Source organism: Ornithodoros turicata, chromosome 2 (assembly GCF_037126465.1).
Source record: "Ornithodoros turicata isolate Travis chromosome 2, ASM3712646v1, whole genome shotgun sequence".
Taxonomy (NCBI): Eukaryota; Metazoa; Arthropoda; class Arachnida; order Ixodida; family Argasidae; genus Ornithodoros; species Ornithodoros turicata.
Window position 1 is genome coordinate 26,560,398 of NC_088202.1, and position 9,334 is coordinate 26,569,731.

The 9,334-nt window shown below is 44.1% G+C and overlaps 1 long non-coding RNA gene across 1 annotated transcript; it reads right to left on the minus strand.

The window, feature by feature from the left end:
* Positions 1-5,518: 5,518 nt before the first annotated feature.
* LOC135383251 (uncharacterized) lies at positions 5,519-7,246 on the minus strand. The gene is made up of 6 exons (XR_010419771.1): positions 6,832-7,246; positions 6,723-6,747; positions 6,615-6,657; positions 6,498-6,546; positions 6,414-6,440; positions 5,519-6,319 (listed from the first exon to the last, which is right to left on the minus strand). It is a non-coding gene; the product is annotated as an uncharacterized LOC135383251 (long non-coding RNA).
* Positions 7,247-9,334: the final 2,088 nt, after the last annotated feature.

Sequence of the window (9,334 nt, forward strand, 5' to 3'; positions counted from 1 at the left end):
CTGCACAATATTCTTGACTCATTTAAAATCGGTTTGTATGTGCAGCTTTTACAGTGGGCTGGCAGATGTACAAGGGAGTCAGTTTTTACGGACAGTTCATGTTCGTGTAATCGTTCATTCACACAACGGCCGGTCTGTCCTACATATACCCTACGACAGGTGAGGGATATAGGGTACACAACCCCTGCCGCCCATAACATCATAGGTCAGAATTCAACTTCAGAACTCGTTCTGAGTTCAACTTCATCGTGTATGGTGGACTTTGAATCTCAATACCAGGGCCCGGTATGAGACTGAAGGCCTTGTACACTGCGCATGCCACAGATGTAATCTTTTGGGCGGCGGCCATTTACAGTGACGTTCGTAAATTAAACAGGTGTTGTGTTGCTTGTGGTGTCGCTATGGTGGGTGGGGCCTGGCGGGTTGCCCGCCCACTTCTCGGAGCGAGCCTTTTGGTGGGGCGGGGTGGCAATAGGGCTGTACTGAAAGCCTGAATGCAAATACCTGGTGCGTTGGATGAGGACTGCCAAGTGGCGTGGCGGCTGGTATGCTGCTACCCTCCCAGTTTACTGGTTGTTGCGCAACGCGCCGATCGACTACTGATATCGTTACACTCGAAAAGGCATAGCAGGTCTTGGCCTTGCCTTCGGTGGCTTGATGGTGTCAACTTTCTTTGCGCTGCACTGCTGCTATAGTAGTACAGAAGATAGCGCTAGAATATACGACCACAGGGCAGATGTAGAGAGGGCGAGCGCTTACTTACAACTAACGATGATTGGCATCAGCCGAAGGTATAAGGTTCCAAGGAGCAAAAGTGTATAACCGGTTCAGTCCGGTGATTACAATCAAGCAACAAGGTTATCTCTCGTCACCCTTCCAGGAAGCTCATTTCAATCATGTGCAAATATATCGAAGTGTCACTTACATTTTCCACCTAGTTTTCTTGTATGATAAGCTTCTACTATCTCCCGTGCCGTCGCATCCCTGCTCCTGCACAATATTCTTGACTCATTTAAAATCGGTTTGCATGTGCAGCTTTTACAGTGGGCTGGCAGATGTACAAGGGAAATTTTTTACGTACAGTTCATGTTCGCGTACTCGTTCATTCACACAACGGCCGGTCTGTCCTACATATACCCTATACCACGGTGAGGGGTATAAGGTACACAACTCCCGCCGCGCACTTCACTTAGACATTGTGCTGATTCTTGCCGCATCCCTCCTTTTTTTTTCCTCCCTAGATATGCGAACACATAGCCTGCCCTACTTTGAAGGGGCTGAGAACACTACCGGTATACCATGCTTGTTGGCCAGCTTCTTCCGGTTGCGTGATGACCTGTGCATATATAGTACAATCTCTTGCCTTTTTCTTTCGTTTATTTCTTGTCTTTTTCATTTCCTTCCGCTCTGAGACCTGGTGTCAGGTACGATTATTCCAAGATCTGCTCCGAGTCCTCTGCTACACACAGTACCCTGAGTGGCTGGCTACCGTCAAGATGAGACACATTACGCTCCAAGCAAAGAAGTTGAGAGAAATATGGTGGATGTGCGTTCTCAATGACGCAAGAAAGAATGAAAAAAAAAAGAAAAACGAACATAGGAGGCATGAAGCAGCAGATGCGCACCTGCTCGGTGGAATTACTGTTCCAGACAAAGTGAAGTCAGTCCTCGTCAAAGGGCCGAAATATTGCACTGAGACAGCATTCGCACGACATGATTGACTTTCTACAAACCAACGTATGGCTCAGAGAGCTGAAGAAACAGGTCAAGACAAGTGCTTCTTGGAAGGCGTGGAGGCTCTGTCAAAGTCAGTGGCGAAGTCTAACTCGAAAACCACTAGGAAAGATCCTGCTATAGGAATCGTCTCCTTTTTTAAAAACAGCAATCTTATGCTGATGCAAGCGGATAAAGAGCGAGGCTATGTTGTCCTACCAGAGAATATGTTCAACGAGAAGGCTGCAGACGCAATAACCAAGAACTTTGAAATAGTGCGCGAAAAGACCACGAGAGTTAAAAACAGAGCGCTAACGTTATGCAACAACTTGGAGTTGAAAAAGCTCGTCGGAGCGGTTAGAAAGAGCAACAGTGACAACTTAACGGCGTTTTTCTCAGCAAAGACTCGCAAAGAAGGAAACCCGTTCAGGACTATAGTCAGCGAAAGGGGAACGTGGCAACATCAACTAAGCAAGTTCCTCCAAAAGCATTTGACAAACCTCATAGTTGAGGACCCGTATGCTACGAAGAATTCTGAAGACCTCACAGCCTTTTTACAGCAGAGCAAGACAATAGGAACTGCATTCTCTGTGGACGTCGAGGACGTATTCTATTCTGTGCCGCACAGACAACTACTTGAATCAGTGCGTGACTGTGTCGAGAAGAATGGCGATGTCCGTTTCCAGAATTCTTCAGGAGTTCCAGTAAGGTGTTTCGTGTCTCTGCTTGAGTTTTATTCGAACTCAATTTTTATTAGGTTTAATAACCAGTTTTACATACAACGACAAGGCATATGTATCGGGTCATGTGTATCACCTATTTTATGCCATATATTCTTAGCCGATGTTGACAACACTTTGCATAAGTCATTAACGCCGAAAACTGTGATAAAAGTTTTCAGATGTGTAGACGGTTATTTGTTGCTGCTAGACAGACGTAGTGGCTTAGAACTTGACGACTTAGTCGATGATATCTTAAGCATATTCCGACAGTGTGGGAAAGGACTGTCGTTCACCCATGAACTGCCACAACATAACAAACTACAGTTTTTGGACCTCACCCTCATCCTCCAAGATGACTACGTGTGCTGGCACTATTCACCTAGAACTCACAAAGGACTGTTGCCCTACGACTCTTCCCACTCGAAAACGGCGAAGCGAGCCATAGCTTCAAATTACATAGAGTCGTTTCTAAAAAAATCATGCCCTTATGCCATGGAGGAATGTTTCAATAAACAGCTTGACAGACTGAAGGGGGCGGGATACCTTTCATCAGTGCGGATGGGAAGCGCGGAAGCTTTAGTCAAGAAGTATAAGGCGAGAGAGTGAGAAAAATGAAAAAGACAAGAAATAAAAGAAAGAAAAAGGCCAGAGATTGTACAATGTGTGCACAGGACATCACACAACTGGAAGAAGGTGGCCAACAAGCACGGTATACCGGTAGTGTTCTCAGCCCCTTCAAAGTTGGGCAGGCTATGTGCTCGCATATCCAGGGAGGAAAAACAACAAGAAAAGGAGGGATGCGGCAAGAATCACCACAATGTCTACGTGAAGTGCGCGGCGGGAGTTGTGTATACCCCTCACTTGTGGTAGCGTATATGTAGGACAGACCGGCCATTGTGTGAATGACCAATTACGCGAACATCAGCTGTCCGTAAAAGATGCCCCCTGTGTACATCTGCCAGCCCACTGTAAAAGCTGCACATGCAAACCGATTTTAAATGAGTCAAGAATATTGTGCAGGAGCAGGGATGTGACGGCACGGGAGATAGTAGATGCTTATCATATAAGAAAATTAGGTAAAAAATGTGTAGGTAACACTTCGATATATTTGCACATGATTGAAATGAGCTTCCTGGAAGGGTGACGAGAGATAACCTTGTTGATTGATTGCAATCACCTTACTGAACCGATTATACTCCTTTGCTCCTTTGAACCTCTATATCTTCGGCTGATGCCAATTAAAGTTAGTTGTAAGCAAGCGCGCGTCCTTTCTACATCTACTTTGTGGTCGTCTCGTCGGCACGTGCACCATCTCGTCACACAAATGGGCTGACTCACGATGTGCGTAAATTTACTCCAAATTATATTATTATTCAATGTGCACTGTGGTACAGTGCCAAAAGCAGACGATGTCGCGGTGCATGCCTGCTGTGCAGTATACCTTCACACCAAATACGAGGAAAAACAATGCTTACATTAAAGGCCTGTTCCGACAAACAGCGATTTGATATATAGCGCTAGAACATAGCACGATATTTTCCTCCTCGCATTGTTCCAAGCCGCTAAAAATTAGCGCTTGCCGGAGTTGAGCTCGAGTCAACTTTTTCAGTGTTGAACCAGTATATAAATACCCGTCCCATATTTCCATGTACTCGCTCATTCGCCCAGACACCAGGAATGTTTCTCTGCAGGCAGTAACAAAAAGGAAAAGAACGAGTGCCAGGAGACTGATTTTCATAACTGATTCATAAGCCCGAACGCGCCGCTTCTTTAAGCTCTGGAGCCATCCTCCACCGCACCTGCACTCAAGCGATGCAAATCAAATAGCGCGAGAGCGCCAGTGTCGACCCTCATTTTCTATCCCTTACGGATGCCATCTAAGTGCTGCGCCAGAGTCCCCAACTCCAAATACAACGCTGAACGGCAAACCCTTCCCGACCACACCTGCTACATCCGATATAACAGCGCGGCGCTCCTTAATGCTGGACCCATCCCCACAACACCATACCTGCTCTGACGCGACGCAAAACTAATAACGGAAGCGTGCCAAGGTCAGCCGTCTTCCCCTGCTCCTTGTCATTCATCCAAGGGCAGCTCTGCACAAACGACCGAAACCCCGACTCCAAAGCCTGAACACAACGCTGAACTGCCCTCTCCTTGACACTCACCAGAAGCAAGGTCACGCATATAACTGGAGTCTTCCCGCCACTACCGGTAAGCTCATATTCCCCCATCTCCCCCATCACCATCTCCCCCAATGGCATCGTCAAGATAATCGATACAATGAAGCTGTCATCAGCATGCGGCCCAGATGGTATCAACGCCAAAGTACTAAAGAATACGAAATATATATCATCACAATACGTGTCTCTTATCTCCTCACAGTCACTTAGGCTCGGTCAAGTTCCAGTCGACTGGCGGCTGTCGAAGATAGTACCAATACACAAAAAAGGTGACAAAAATAATCCTCTCAATTACCGTCCGATATCCCTAACAAGTGTTTCATGTAAAATCTTAGAACACATTATCTTCTCAGCTATTTCTCTTCATCTTGAATCAAACTCTTTTTGCTACGAATCTCAACACGGTTTCCGAAAAGGATACTCTTGCGAGACGCAACTTGCATGGTTTATTCATGATGTTCAAAGTAATTTAGATAACGTATGCACGGACGCCATTTTCTTAGACTTTGCCAAAGCTTTTGACTCTGTTTGTCACGCCCATCTCATTCGTAAACTCTCCTCTCTTAATTTATGCCCGCTTGTGTTGAAATGGATTGAAAATTACCTGACCAACCGTTCTCAAATGGTGACGATAAACGACCATACTTCTACACCCCTTCCTGTATCTTCCGGCGTGCCTCAGGGTTCTGTACTTGGTCCCCTTCTCTTTCTTATCTTTATCAACGACCTCCCGAACTCCATATCTTCATCCATACGTCTTTTTGCCGACGATTGCGTCTTATATCGCCCCGTTTTTTCTGACTCTGACCGACATTGCTTACAGCATGACCTCGATCGAATCAACGTCTGGTGTTCCACTTGGCTCCTATCACTTAATGTTTCGAAGTGTGCACATCCCTTATGAAAATGGGTGTTTAGTTTCTGTTTACTTTCTACAGACCAAGGTCAACATGGAAAACAAACATTCTTCAGAGTTTGTGTTGCTTTCATGTTTACATCATATGTTTACTTCTTGTTGACTTATGGCCCTCAACTTTCTGTAGACATTTGGCTACAGAATAGCTGTGGAATTTTTTGTTCTCTTTCTGTGTACTGTCAACATAATTCTGGTAACACCATCCCGCGTATGATGTGAAGACTTTTTGTAGACTTCCTGTGACTCCACTCTCTTAGAAATGAACTTCACCGCATAGCACACTCCTGGCCAATCATCATCTCGAATATCGTTATCTGCCTGAAAACGGGAGGTGTACGCCATTTTTGTGACAATTATGAACAGCGTAAGTATCACAAAAAAGCCGTGCGCCTACCGTTTTGAACAAATCAGGTCACATAGCGATATCATTCGAGTTGATGGTCGGCTAGGAGCATGCTATGCGGTGAAGTTCATTTTTAAGAGTGCATATGTTCACTTACTCGCAACACGCAGAAAATACACGAAATGAAGTACTGCAAAATTATATATGTATCTACTTTATTCCGAAAATGCATACCTTGAAAGTGGTATCCAGTGTCGACACAATCATACAAAACATCCCGCGCACACAGTAGTTACGTATTTCACACGTACACATCCTTCGTGCCACATAGTGTCGCGTCGCACAATAGAGTCAATGATCTGCTGTTCTTCTGGCGACCCACGGTGAAACAGCTAGAATTTCGGCGCCAGCGACGTCTCTGAAGCGCTGGAGAGATATGTGTCTGAAATAGGGCGTGCAATCGCAAATTAGTAACGTTCAAACACAAGTGAGTAAAACTGAGTAATACGGTCATAGCAACAACAAAGTTGGTTCACCCAGCTTAGTGTTCAACAAAGTAGAGCCTGCAAGAAAAAAATGAAATTAGGAGAATCAACACCAGCCACGAAGTGTACACTTACCTGACGGGACGCAACACTGCAGCCGCTGCTCCGAACAAACAACAAAAACCTACAGCACAACAGTCATGGTGTGAATACATGCGAAGCTTAATCACACACTCCGATCACACAGCTTACCCATTACGACGCAAAATCATATCCTCCTTCCTTCTTTCATGGCCTGCAACAACGAGAATGAAATTAGCAGAAGCAACACCGGCCACGAACTGATACTTGTACGCTTACCTGACGGGACGCAACACTGCAGCCGCTGCTCCAAACAAACAACAAAAGCCAACAGTCATGGTGTGAATACAAGTGGAGCTTAATCACACACTTCGGTCACACAGCTTACCCCATACGACGCAAAATCACGGCCTCCTTTGTTCACAAATGGACGAGCGAGCGCGGAGACCGTTCAAACGTCTTGCAACGGTTCCAACGACATTCCGATGATGCTAATGGCGATGACTCCTTCGTGACGAGGCGAGGGGCGAGGGTGAAGCACGGCGGCGCAGAGTCAAAATGTGGAGCAAACTTGTCGCATGCGCATGATCCTCATGTGGTCGTATAAGTTGGAAATATATTGCATAATAAACTGAAATATAAATAATACGAGGAAGCGCCTTCCCAAAGCCAACGAAAATGTATTTAGAGCTTTAGTGTGCAGCTAAAATGTGGCAAAGTGTCATTTAAGCTACATTTGATCATAAGTTCAGATTCAAATACCGCTTTGTTTAGTGGAAAGACGGTAACACTGATCTGTCTACCTCCCGTTTTTTTTTTTACTCACCCTGAAATTGCTAATATTACCCATACAGCCTGTCTCCCAATGAATAGATTCACAAATATGCCTCTATACATATATACCGCCACCCCCCACCCCGTTAGGAAATGCTCGGTACCCCCAGAGGTCGACCTCTGGGACATTACTGGCCGATAATGCAGTAATTAATAATACAAAATATATCTATAAAATAAAACGGTCGAAATAAATACTCATTACACAGGTGCACAGAAAGTCCACAAAGCGTCAACAACGACACCTATGTACATTGTCCACACAAGGTACACATAAGGTATTTCAAAAGACTGTCAACATGATGTCAACAGCAATTCCTGTTGACTTGATCAACAAGAAGTCGAAGTCAACACACTGTCAAGACAGGAAACAAGAAGTCCACAAGAAGTCTGCAGAAAGACAAAATGCATTTTCATAAGGGACGCGCTAAGCAGTCTTATCATTATTCATACACACTTGATAATCGCTCGATCCTAAAATCTGATTCATACAAGTATCTTGGAGTGCATCTTGCATCTAATTTAAGCTGGGGTAACCATATTAATTCCATAATCAGCGATGCCAACCGCAAACTAGGATTTATACGCCGCAACTTAAAACATGCTCCTCCGACGATAAAGAAACTAGCTTACACCACGTTGATTAGACCAAAATTAGAATACGCGTGCAGTATATGGGATCCTCACGTCGCTAACCTTGCCAACCTTCTTGAAGCATTACAGAACCGGGCTGCTCGTTTTATTAGTAATGTCTATCATTATCCTTCAAGTATTACAGCTATTAAACAATCCATTGACCTTCCTGAACTCGACACACGCAGGAAATTTATGGGGCTCTGTCTCTATCACCAATTCTTTCACACCAGTTCATTGAGACCCAGTTTTCTGTTACCAGCTGTACATATATCATCGCGACTGGATCACCCCTTTAAAGTCGAACCTTTCTCAAGTAAAACCACACATTTTTCTCGCTCTTTTTTTCCTCGATGCACCACCGAATGGAATAGTCTTCCATTGCCGCTAGTCATCACTCGTGATATAACCGCTTTCAAACGTGAACTTTTGCATTTTCTCCAGATTTAAGTTACCGTACAGTTCATGCATATTATCGTTATTTTACATGTATTCGTTATGTCTCACTCTAAGTATATATCTGTTCATCTATCATTTTACGTGTGTGTCTAGCTGTAAATATCGTGTTATCTTGTTCTTTACTTAGTATCAGTGTGCCTAGCAGTGTGATATATACGCGTTTCATCTTGCTTGTTGTTCATGAGTGTATCTAGCTACAAATATGCGCGAGTTTTTCTTGTTTGTTGTTTATCTCGTTCCTTTTCCTTTTACTCTGTAACTCCCTCCCTCATGTAACGCCCCATCGGGGTAATTTGAGGTATTTGCATAAATAAATAAATAAAATATTATCACAGGACACGAGAACAAGTACACTGAAAATAGGGTGCCATATTCATGTCTTCTCAATGCATACTTCTATGGGCAGTTTATGCAGCCCCCCCAAAAAAAACATAAAACAAAAATTTACATAATTAAACTTACGTTACACGACAATCACATGAGGAGGTGGCAAAAAACCAATAAGAAGAAATACCATTGACCGCATGACCCTAGGTGGTGTAGTTTTTTTATTATAATGACACGTTTTTTGGGACATCCTGTATAACGGAGCGGAAACAGAGGGCAGAAGAAGGCGCGGAAAATAAGGAAATGAGATTCATCACCAAAAAATTCAGCCGTAACAACACGAAACCGCGTTTAAGAGGAATCAAATATACTACAGTACTGGCGCATTTCCCTGGCACGGCCCCCATTTTGCCCAGTATTATCACGCATTTTGTTGTTATGTTGTGTTGGATGCCAGTACACAATAACAAGCAATGGAAGGATGTAACTAAAATTAGAAGTAGAAGAACGACAAAACACAATATGTATGGCCGAAGCCGTCCTACGTTTAGGTGTGGCCCGTGCTGTTTATAATGATATATATATATATATATATATATATATATATATATATGTTTATAAGTCCCAAACGTCGCCAC